The following is a 13,410-nucleotide window of genomic DNA, read 5'->3' as shown; positions in this document are numbered from 1 at the left end:
TATACTGTGTCTGCGCCTTAGAGCCAGTGCCGCTATTTGCAGACGTTCCTGTAAGAACATGCTATGGCACGATTTCCCACAGGTACACAGTTGAGAAAGTGGCCTCGGTCACTTGCAAAAAGGACTGGCTGGCAGTTTCTGACAGTCTGGAGATCCTTAGCAGCTTCATCCCAGTACAAGTGAGCTCCCAGTATTTTCCCTGCAGACCTGGCTTAAGCAGACCAGGTTCCAGGAGCATAAGGTTCTCTTTTCACCACTCTAGCTCTGAGCTGTTCTTTGTGCAGAGCTAGGAGAATCTGGGTCACAGCCTTTATACCATGGTATACCAGGGGGACTTGTTATTTCACTTGTTTGGTCCCAGTGGCAGCCTGATGCAGCTTGGCATGCAAAAATATGTACAATGTCACACCAGGCAGGAAAGTAACATGTATCAACCTTGGGTGAATCTGAGAGCCAATGTTTTTCTATTACATGCACCGGACAACATTTGTCCCTTGTATGCTCTAGCAATTCTTTTGGATGTGTGTGTGTGAGAGCAGGTAAAAAGACAAACTGAGATTTATGATAAAATTTTTCAGCTTAATAGAATCAAGGTTTTGTCAGGAAACTGGGAATTCTGCTCACACACTTAAATTATGATGATCTGCAAGGCTCATATTTAACTTAAATGATTTTTATGCAGTGCAAATTAGTTACAGATTGGGGAGATAATGAATCAGTGTTTTGAGCTGTTGCGTCTGTGTTTTTCCTGTTGAGTTGATGGGTACTGGTTTTCACAGCCTTACAACCTACACTTTGTTACGTCAGGCACTATTATGAGCCTGGACAGCAGCTCATATTTTTGGGGTTTTATAATGCATAAAGCTTACAAGGCTCCACTGCTACTACTAATAAGCAGCTTCATAGAAAAAAATGACACAGCTGAAGTTAAAATTACGTCTTCTCCCAGAAATTATCAAGCGTTATACACCATAATTCCCTCTAACAAGGAGTAAGTTTAACAAATTCAGGGGAACTGTTAAAACTTGCATAATGCTTTTTGAATTTTTTTATATCAAATCCTTTCCATTTTATGTGATAAAAGTATGCATTAAAAAGTAACTGACAGAACACCTCTGGTTATAGAAAATTGTTCAGTTTTGAAAGCATGTTGAGACATTTTATTGTGGCCAGTATTGAACTGGACTAATCTTTTACTTTTGAACATTATACAGTTCTATATAGTTTCCAGATTCTAAGATGTGCTGAAATATTTATTTTGTCTTTGAAGAATGCTCCATGAATCAGCCATGTATACTAATGCAATCAAAGTTCTGATATGAAATAGGAATTTTTTTCCAAGAGAAGCTTGGAGCTTGCTTTCTGAGCTGTGTAAAAACCTCTGCACTGCCACTGTGCTAGGAAAGCTTTTCACCTATTTTTATACTCACCACAATCTGATGGCTTCTCCAGTCATATTCAGATTAACACAAGTGTTATTAAAGATAATAGCTTTATACATAAGAAAGAAAAAGGCCTGTGTAATTTCATTCTCACTTCATTTTCTTTTGCCAGCAATGGGGTTGCTTTCAGAATCATGAGGATCACAAGCTGCAATAGAAGATAGATAAAATAGGCCAAATAACCATCATTCCATTTCTGAAAAGTCTTATATCTGAAGTTTGTCATTCAGAACTGAAGAAGTAAGAGTCCTGAGGTTAGTATTTACTAGGAGTCAAAAGAAATTTAACAGGGGATTAGGGAAGAGCAAGCAGCACAGGACCTGCAGCTGATGTTAAAAAATAGTAGGTCCATACCAAAGTCTCTCTGAGCATGAGATGCACAGAAAAATACTTTTCTGAACCTCTGAGATTGTGATGACTTGGCTTTTGTCATTTTGGTTTAATTTCTTTATTTTTAACAGTAAATAGAATAGGATTAAAACATGATACAAATGTATTAACCAAGCACAGAGACTCCATCCAATCCATGCATCATCCATGGCATCACAGCTATCACAAGATTCTCAGTTTCAAACCAAAACAGTTGTGGCACTGCTTTCTTTCTTCAGGATGTGATGAAAAATTCATAGACAGTCTGCTTAAGTATTATCTTCTCACTTTTCTTCAGCTATCAAAAATGAAACTTTCATTTCTTTTCTTCACATGTATTTGCTTTTTTGTTTTATTTTCCCCTGATACGTCATTCCATTCTGATTGGACTCTTTTCACGTTTTAGCTGTTATCAATTTCCTCTCTCATAAGAAAACTCCAAAGCAATTTTGTCTTCTTCGTGGCTTTATTCCCCACTCGTTCAGGAAAGCACACACCACTGAGATGAGCGTAAGCCGGTCACATTACACTATCAGTGACAAGCTCTGAACTGCAAGGCCCTCACTAACCAGGCTTCCCCTTGACCACTTTTCATCCAGTTGGGACAGTTCAATAGAGAGTGTTGGACTGATTACCTTCAGTATCAGTTATTCCTCTGCACAGAGTTCAGCATAACTAGAGCCATTCATATCTCTTCTTGACAAAAAGTACTCCTGAAAATATTTAAACTACTTCTCATCTACTCCACTTGTGGTTCTTGTTGTTTGAAAAGCTAAACTGAAAGAAGGAAATGTGTCTGTTTAGTGCCAAAAGTCCAGACTAAAGGCTGTTGAAGGCAACTTGTTATTTCTTAATCCCGTACCTCACAGGGAGCATGAAAAAATATTTTCCTTTAGGAGCTTCTTTTAGCAAGATTTTTTTTTTATTATTTTTTTTAAATGTGTCTCAAATGTTCTTTCTCGGATATGCAAGCATATAAAAAAAAATTTTTTGTACAATTTATGTTCGCTATTATCAAAAGTAATACAAAGACATAACACCGAAGAAGTGTTCTTCCCAAAGAAAATACATTTTATACAGAACATGAACTTAATTCTCTCTAAAACAAAGAAACAGGAGCACTGTGATCTCTTCAGGCATTTGCAGTGTCAGGAACACTACCAGCAGAAGAGCGGAATCTATGATCTGACTTTGGGTTCTCTCACTAGTTGATTAACCTTCCTCTAACATCTAACACACGTTTTTAATTGCCATTTTCAAATAAGCAAAGAACTGGGCTTTTCTTAGGACAAATACAATGAGGGAAGATTACTGAATTTGTCTCCTAATGATTGCTAACTTACCAGATAAAGAGAAAGAACTTTGTATCTGTTTTCTAAATACTCCCAAAAATCTTCATTATGAAGGAGAAACTATGAAGGATTTGAAACAATGAGTGTGGTTTTGTTTTATGACAGAAAGTAGGGCCTAAGGAAGGTATATGAGCTGTGGATTTGTTTGTAACTTCCTAACATACAAAATTCTTTTCAGCGGAAATCCTATTACAAACTGGCTGTTAGTTGCTCACATGCACACATTAGCTAATACTGCTAGGTCTAGGTGGATTTTTGTGTGCTGTCATAATACAGGTAAGCATACTTTACACTGACAGCACTATGTACCATGTATTCTTGGGTTTGTTGAGTCTAGCATTGTTTAGCCTGGAGAAAAGGAGGCTAAAGAAAGACCTTATGGATTTCTATAACTACCTGAAAGGAGGTTGTAGTGAGTTGGATGTCGGTATCCTTTGCTTGGCAGAAAAGGACCTGGGGGTGCTGGTTGATGGCCACCTGAACATGAGCTGACAGTGTGCCCAGATGGCCAAGGTGGCCAATAGCATCCTGGCTTGTACCAGAAATAGTGGGGCCAGCAGGACCAGGGAAGTGGTTGTCCCCCTGCTCTTGGCAATGGTGAGGCTGCAGCTTGAATCCTGTGTTCAGTTTTGGGCCCCTCACTGCAAGAAAGACACTGAGGTGCTGGAGCATGTCCAGAGAAGGGGAACGAAGCTGATGAAGGGTCTTGGAGCACAAATCTTATGAGGAGCAGCTGAGGGAACTGGGATGGTTTAGCCTGGAGGGAAGGAGGCTCAGAGGGGACCTTGTCACTCTCTACAACTACCTGAAAGGAGGTTGTAGCAAGGTGGGGGTCGGTCTCTTCTCCCAGACAGCAAGGGTCAGGAATCAGTTTCAAATTATACCAGGGGAGGTTTAGATTAGATATTAGGAAAAATGTCTTCAATGAAAGGGTAGTCAAGCATTGGAACAGGCTGCCCAGGGAGATGGTTGAGTTATCATCCCTGGAGATGTTTAAAAGACATGTAGATGTGGTGCTTAGGGACATGGTTTCGTGGTGGACTTGGAAGTGCTAGGATAACAGTGGGACTTGATGATCCTAAAATTTTTTTCCAACTTAAACCATTCTATGATTCTATGATATTGCCTTGTTCAGAACAAAGCTGAATAATCTGCAATTTGTTGCCAAGTATTTCCTTCCAGTAGCTAAACTGAACTGTTGTGTTACTGCTTTGAGGATTTGAAGGGAGAGGGACACTGGATTACTTTTTATTTTTTTAAATGGCATGCTGCTAATGTTAAGATGTGAGAACAAATTGTATGGAAGACAGTAAAACTAGTGCTGTTGGTAAAAGTGGGACATGGTACTGCTGAACACTTCGCACTACTAAAACTGTGCTCCTGGCATATCATCCAGAGTGCGATACTCCAGTTTTGCAAAATGCTTTTCACATGTGCTCATGGGAAGGCAGAAGAGAAGAATCTAGAGTTTATCTTTTTCTTTAGCAAGAAAGGCTAATAGATAATAACATGAAAAGAACATTTTGGCTGTTTTACATTTTTTACGGTTGTACCATGTTTCAGATTTATATTTCATGTAGTTGTAGACATAAAAAAAAACCCTCCACAAACAACTAAATCTCCTGAAACACAGAACATTTAGAAGATCTCCTTTCAAATGTTTAGACTCAGGTTCTGCCCAGAGATTACACAGGCAAACCTAAAATCAATGCAGAAATATCAAGAATTAAAAGCAAAAATAAAGCAAGATGAATGACCAAAGTGAATGACTCCCTACAGGTTAGAAGCTTGCAAATGAAATACTAAATGTCTAAATCACTGTAATTTTCTAGATGTAAAGAATTCTCCTGGTATTTTCATTAATGAAACATTTCAGAAGGTATGTGTTCAGGTTGCTATGGTTAAAATGCAATTTCAGGTTGACTAGGTGGTTTGTTTGTGTATATGGCAGGGGGCACTGGAAGTCATGTTTACATTTGAAGTTACAATTTTTGTAGAGCACTTTGTTACAAAGAAAACAGCATTACAGTGATTGGAACAAAAAACATATGGGTTTTTTTTAAATATGATTTTCATATTTTAACACTGCAAACAAATAAATGTTTGGTCTATCCAGCTGCAACACAGGAGTCATTACACACATTATTGTCTGTGTCACAGCTATCTGTAAAATACCTGCAGAGTAAATATAATGTTCATTCCCATAAGTGTACAGAAAGGTGTTCTCAGCAAGAAGGCAAACTGGCTGAAAATAGCATTATCTCAAAAGACAATGACGTAGCAACAGACAAAGACTAAGAGGAAGGCCACAGTTTTCAGTTACTTCACTTGTGCCTTCTTTCCAGATTCACCCATTCCCCATTGGATGATTAATCAGTAAGAATCAGCTAAAATGTTTATGTGTTTCACCACTAAATGACATCAATGCAACTGGTCAAAAAATGTAGCCTGTTAATATATATATATATATATATATATAAAAGGAATATGATGATTTCAATGAAATTTTTGAGGGGATTATGCTTAATGCTTGCTACTTGTGTGCAATGAATATATCATTTTGAGACTGTCATTCATATAACTCAAGTTACAACATTCACCTCCAGATATTGATTATAACACAATGTTTACTATTTTATATTCCACTGTACTGTCTCCTATTATTAAAAATAAATATTTTTGTTTTTAAATTGAAACATTTGCTATTTAAATTACATAACTCATTGTTTAAAACCTGAACTTCTTTAGACAATGCAAAATGTTCAGATAGCTTCTTTTTATACCAATCCAGCATGAAGCACTGGAGACTAGAAATTCCTCTTTAACTGTCATCAGTTAATAGCTGATTAATAAACATACTTGTTTTTTGAAAGAAAATATGGACATACGGTGCAGCTGGGCATTGAAGTTTTACCCAGACTAAGCTGTTTTAAGAAACAGCATGTTCTTAGAGATGTACTGAACAAAAAAATAATAGTAGGAGAAGAAAATATCTAGAGTTCTGGCTTGTATGGTCATTTGATTCCTGATATGGCCAATCCTAATTGTTATTATAATACTATGCTGCCTGGTATAACCTTGTTTGACCTTCACAGTGCATAGAAGATCAAGGTCTACTTAAAGTACAGTTAGATTTGTTTATGTTAAACATTGGACATATATCAAAACATCTCCCTCTGTTTCAAAGTCCAATCTTTCTTTCATTTAAGACTATTCATTGTTTCTCTATCTACATTCAAGGTATGTTTGCAAATGTTTATGGAGATGAAATAATATTTTTTTCCATAGTGATAAAATCTCCAGCTTATCTCAAGATGTTGGTTATATATTTGAAGGTCAGGAACCTGAATCTTTATTCTCAACTGAATGCTCTCCTCAAAGCTCCAACTTTTCATAAAGCAGCAGTGTACATGCAAGGAGTAGCACTTCACAGCTACTTACAAAAAACTGGGTTTATAGAGTGTAATAACAGAATGTAAATATTTGCACCAGAGGTCACGGCTTATACTCTGTTGCCAAACACTTTTAAACTTAATGGCTTAGGCAAACACAAGAATAGCCTAGACCAGGCCTGGATATGGTGACTTTTTGACATTGCTTATGCATCTCAACATGGAATTAATACATTCTCATTTCTAACACTCTAGCAATAGCTTTACAGAATTACACATGTTAACAGAAAGGATGTCTAGCCAAATGCTAGCAAAAAATCACGACCAATGTGTCCATGTTAATTCCACTAAATAGTTGAAATTCACAGTATATTTTTGCTATAAGCAGAGACTGATGACTGATACCTGATGCTAAAAAACAAAGCACTTATTCTCTTATTCTTATATAAAGCATATGGGTATGATGTACTTGTGCATATATAGCATAAATGTAATGCATAAAATTGTTAGCTCAAGTACAGTTTCTTAAAATAAAACTAGAAGCAATTACCATTTCCCCCTTTTATCCAACTAATGAACATTCACCATATTTGACAGAATTACCTCAAGGAAGAAGAATCGTGTTTGATTTTTCAGGCTTAGGATTTCCAAACTGCAGTTCCTTTGTGCAACTGGCAAACAACCACTGTGTTTGTAAAATAGGTGACAGGAGTGACCATGGGAACAAAAACCAGAACAAATCCAACCACCACCCCTGTCCTGTCTAGGTACAAACACACAAACTAGTTCAGAGAAGAGGATTTCACTTAGTCCACTGACAATATTACAAAACATAATTGTACATTCAACTCCACTGCATTGAACCCTGCATTGAGAACTGCGCGTCACATCTGTGCTGCGTGCGTGTTTTATATGTCTGAAATGCCACAACTCTCAGATTTTACAGGAAGATGAAGCAGTCTCCATCAAAGCATTAGTTATACGTATGGTATATATAACAATGGTTACTGAGTACAGCAATTTTTTCCTCTTTAGTTATGGGTCAGCTCATTTTGGCTTAGACAGCGTTCACAATCTATTACCCATCTAAAATATTGTGGATCAAGTTAATTTAAAAAAATCCAAGCCAGTGCAAACACATGAGAGGGATAAATGGTTCCTATATCAATAATATTATATATGAATTGTAATAATAAATACAGTAATAATTTCTCTAATAAAGTTAGAGGTGAACTGCAAATCTTTTTATGTATTCCCCTACCTTCAGCAGCAGACGTTGACCTGGAAGATAAAGCTGGACATTCAGCAAAACGAATTGCAAACCCTAGTGGTTCTTAGGTCTCACATCCACTCTGTTAAACCTTTTGCTACCAGTTCTTCAGTGATACCCCACTCTACATTAAAGTGTTATTATTACTTCAGTAGTAACACCAACCTGAAGCATAAAAGTGGCCTTTAAAAACAGAAGTCATCGCTTCTAATCATTAATAATAACTTTAAAAGTATTTTAATGTATTCATAATATTGTAGTTATAAAAAAAAATATTTTAAAACTTGTCAATAACTTTGGTTCCAACTGGAAATATATAGATTATTTAATATATATATTATAGCTAATATAATAGCATATCATTAGAAGTTATATTGACTATAAGCATAATTTATTTCAGTACCTGAAAGGGTAATAGATATTCTCAAAATATACTGTAAATACACTTATTCTGTATTGCACCTAAAGGAATTGTAGGTATACAATCATTCTTTATTAAGCTTTTAACAAATATAAGCATCATAGATGCATATGTGCATTCTGTGATTACTTTTGAAACATGTATCATGAGAATTAAGAACTACCTTTAAAATATCATGTACCCCATGGTAAGCAACCAGTGTGACTACTTGTCTAAGCAGGGACTGAGTAAGGAAGAGCTGCAGGATCACGCTCTCAATTTTCCCATTTTATGTTCATTTTCCACCTTTATGATCATGACGTAAGAATAAATTTCTTTTAAAACAGGATCTTGATTGTCCAATCCCCTCCCCAGAAATCATCTTAGAATTAATCACAGCTAAGAGACACTTTAAAGGAGCTGTAGCTGTGAAATAACAATATTTGGTATTTAATTGACCCATGGAAATAAGACTTTGTTAAAGCTGATTCCATAAAAAGCTGGTTTCAAAAGACCATGGAAAGCAGATGGATTCTGGGAAAGAATTAAGTGTCTGCTGGTAGGGGGGTGATGGGTTGCTTCATTAATAAAATGTGAACAGCAGGAGGACACTAATGAATAGGCATCCTAGAACGGGCATACCAAATTTATTCCATCAGGCGTGCACATTCAACGCTCTCAAAATGAAAAAAAATCCTCACCAACCCAGCACAATTTTACTATACTGACAATTTGAAGGAGTCTACAAAGGGATTCCTCTAATAGCAAAGTAAATGGTGACTGCATGATAACTTTGACAGCAGTGGAAAGACCTCTGATAGCCAGGCAACTTTCCCCAACAGGTGGTCTAGCTTTTATGTTGTGTTTCTTCTCAGGCTTAGCTTTTCCAAAATTATCTCTCAGTACACTCATAGCCTGTGCAGTATAAAAGACATTTTGCTATTTTCCTATGAGCATTCATGGCACTTGAAGGAATGTGACAATATCACACAAGGAAAATGCAGCAAATTTAGATCCCATTTCAATAAGGCAGTTACTTAGGTATCCAGTCTCAAAGGTTGCGCTGCTTTTTACCCCTCTTTAGCAGACAAACTTTCTGTCATGATTGAAGATCTCTGATTCGACTATATGCTTAGCCTTAATGATGGTTGTATATGTCAGTTCTTTATTATGGATTATAAGACCAATAAAAGTTTTATTTAAGTACCCCTCAATATATGGATAACATCATACAGCTTTGGAAGGGAGTACAGAAACCCTGAAAGTTATTAGCGCTCAGCCATGTCAAAATGCCCAAATAGCTCTACAGAGAAAGTAAAAAATGCATGGGAGGGTTTCACTGAGCACTAGAGATGAGGGCTGCTGCAAAATAAGTGATATATTTGCTTTTTAACACACATTAAGGCATATACTTAGTATTGAATATTTATGCAAAAAGTGTCACTTACATGAACCCTTTTCTTTGGTATACAGTTGCTTCATTAAGGTTTACCACCTACTACACTGGTCAAACCCCACCCCCACATTTTATGAGATCCCAGCAGTTCTTTTATCATTTAAACTGGTACACTGTTGTCCAACCTTGTAAATAGACAGTAGGTTTTCTCAGCTTCAACAGCACTACATTCCTGAAGAGTCAATTTGGTCCCTCAATAGTTAGCCTGATGTTTCTTCCCGACAAGCTGAACACAGTAGGAAAAGACTGCCCAATCTCTTGGTGGAATGAAAAGCCATTGGAAATCACTCTGGAAGTGCCAGTTTATAGAAAAGCTTGCTTTTGTATAAAAATTCATGCCTCTACACGGGAAAGTTGCAGTCTATTCCAGGAGGCTCCCTGCTCTTGGAACTGGCTTCACCAGAGAAATGCTGAAGGCATAAGCCTGTAATTGGTGCTTTTTGTGCCACTGCGTGTAATTGCTTCCTCACTGCTTCCTCACTAATCTCTTACTGGAATAGGATAAATTTTAGTGGTATCTGAAGACAATTTTAATGGTATCTGAGTGGTGTGAGAATCACAGAGTAGCTTTTGTTCTTGGAATGAATGAATGTATGAATGACAGAACTGAAATAAGCCAATGAATGTCTGGTTTTGCTATGAAAAGGAAGCTATTTAAAAGGAAATATCTATCTAAACACAGAAAAAATGATAACTATTGTGTGAGTTTTGTGGGGCTTTTTTGTTTTGTTTTGTGGTTTTTTTTCCTGGGCACCTAGATGCTTTCCTGGAGGCATTTTTTAAAGTATAGTCTACTATAATATTAATTATTTTAAATTTAATTTTCTTTCAGTACTGTTTATGTGCCTCATAAACACAGTCCAAGGTGCAAAGAAAGCAGAATAATGTTTTTCCTAGATTTTTTAAGGGATTCCTTTCATAAATGTTAAGGAACCCAACACTTTCCCTCCAGTTGTGTCCCACCCAAACCACTTTTGGTTATAAGCACTCCAATCTGGGAATTTAAAATACTATTTCAGAGGCACAGGTTAGAGGAGAATATAATGTCAATGAGTACCAAGCACATTTCTGCTGCTTCTGCAGATCTAATGCTAATGGTAAGCTGTTGTTTGCTAAAAGCTAGAAAAAGAGGGGTAAGGAAGTAGCTAAACCATGCATCTAAAATTTTTTCAAATGTTTATTGATAGATTTTGCACGTTTCCCTCAGCTCTGTTAATGAGTCTGTAAGAAATCACTACTTTGTGCTACCAAAAGTCTAGTTGTACTCTATTCCTTGGAGTTTGGAAGTTGGAGCAGTAATAAAATGTGTATTTTCTCCAGAAATATTGTCATTTCCAATAGAAGGCCTAAGATAGGGAAAAAGTAGCCTGAAAAAGCACTGCTGCAATTTAATACGAAAGGGCAAAAAGTGCTAAGAGTTAAAGCATTGAAAGGAAACTGGTCTTTGAAGTACAACGAAATGGCTTTTTTCCTCTGTAAATTATTTGAAGCAGAATACCACAAATCACCCAGTAATCTTCTTATGTGAAATTCACTGTAAGATTTTATCACTATTTTATTAACTTAGGCAACCTGTGCTCTTCTGCCCATCACAGAAGAGGCACAGTTAGGATATGGAAGATGAACATGACTTTTTCATCCCAGCATTGCTTTCTACAATCCTTGCTTTCACTGAGGCAGGATGGACCCTGTTACATACAGCACAGAGCCATGAGGCCTGGCTGTGAAAAGGAAGAGCATCATCAGAATAAAACCACAGCTTATGGTTATGGATTTCCTTTTCCAACTTCCACTTCCAAACCTCCATGAATGCTGTGGAAGCTGTCACCTTTGTCCAGGACCCTTTAGAAACAATGGAGAAGGGAGCTAGCATTGCATCCACACTCACTGTCCTCTGAAGCGATGCTTGTGAGTTAGGGTGAATATCTGTCAGGTGCAGTAACTGCCCTCCAGTTCTATTGCCAATACAACCACAGCTGTCAATAGCTTTAGAAGCATTTATTGCAACTTTTAACATTTGAATCCATCTTAAAAAGCAAATCAGACTGAAAAAAAATTAAGCTGATCTGGAGGATGGTTTTTTTTCCAACATGAAGAAAGCAAGACTCTGGAAAGCTCTTTAATAATCACTGTCATTAGATAACAGCTGTAATCCCAGAATTTGTCCCTCTCTTCCCCTCTCTTTCAAAGCTTGTGCACAGTTTTATATAAATATTTCCATTTTCATGAGGTAGGAAAAAATCTGAATTGTCTTTAAAAACATAATTTTATATTTTCTTCTCCACTCATTTGGCACATGAACAAATACAGTTAGATAAGCTTAGAATTAGGTTTGCTAAAAAATTCATCTCTTACAGAGTAGAAAAAATATTTAGAAATGATTACTTGACAGTGAGAAGGATTCTCATGGTTTAGATTAGCAAGCTTTAAATTAAAATAGAACATTCAATACACAAAAATAACACAGTAATTTCTAAATGCAGAGTAATTGTAGTGAAGGTATTTAAATAAAATTACATATTTTAGATGTACATATGTAAAATACTTTTAAAACTCTTTCATTTGGCATACATATTTATGTAGGTGATATTAATACAGTTTCAAGTTTACCTGATGAGAAAGCACCAGTTTCCTTAGATACACGTAGTCCCAAATTCCTTCAAAATATAACTTTTGAAAAGTATTTATGGATCTAAAGTGTATATGTCTATGATTGTTTTGGAGAACTCATTGTAACAATATGAAACATTGTCCATTGCCTCTAATCCTTCCACTGATTTCCTCTGAGAAATGTTGGTCTCTGGCTCCTCCGCATGATCCCATTAGGTGGCTGTGGACAGAAATAAGATCCCTCTTCATCTTCTCAAGGCTGATTAATCCCAGATCATAACCTCTCCTCATACACTTCAGGCTGCAATCTACCACTGTCTCAGTGGCTCTACACAAGCTTCACTCCAGTATGTCCCTGGCTATCTTGTACCGATGAGCCCAGCACTGGATCCAGTGCTGAGCAAAGGGGAAGGGTCCTCTCCCTCAGCCTTCCTAATACAGCCCAGAATGCCATTTGCCTTCTCTGTTGTGAGGGCACACTGATGATTCCCCTTCAACCTGCTTTCCACAAGGACCTCCATGTTGTTTTTCTGCCTAGCTGATTTCCAGCTGTTTGGCCCTCCACCAGGTCTGTATATGGGGTTCCCCATACCATCTATAGGACTTTGCACTTGCTTCTTTTGTTCTCCATGAGGGTCCTGTCAGGGCACTTTTTCATCTTCTTTAGGTACTTCTGAATAGCAGCGCTTCTTTCCATTGTACAGACTTCCCACCATCTGATATTCCCACAATCTGCTGGGATATTCCATCCTGTTATCTAGGTTGTTTATTTAAGACACGACATAGTATGATCCCCAGTATGTGTCCTTGAGGCATGCCCCTGATAACTGGCCACCAGGTGGACTTCGCACCACTGATCACTGCACTTTCAGCCTCCTGGTCCAGCCCATTTTTCACCAGTCTTGTCATCCACTTTGGTTGGAAGTTGCTTCGTGCTACTAAAAATGTGTTTTGAGTTCAACAGCTGGTAAAGATTTTTTCCATTTATAGCAATGAAGATTGCAAATTGACTCAAAAATCATTCCCCAAATTCCCAAATCTCCATATCCCCATTCCTATGATAAAATCCAAACAACATGATGCACAGAAATCCCTAGGGATTCCTCATGACTGACAGAA

Source organism: Falco rusticolus, chromosome 1 (assembly GCF_015220075.1).
Source record: "Falco rusticolus isolate bFalRus1 chromosome 1, bFalRus1.pri, whole genome shotgun sequence".
NCBI classification, from domain to species: domain Eukaryota; kingdom Metazoa; phylum Chordata; class Aves; order Falconiformes; family Falconidae; genus Falco; species Falco rusticolus.
This window is presented reverse-complemented; position numbering follows the sequence as displayed.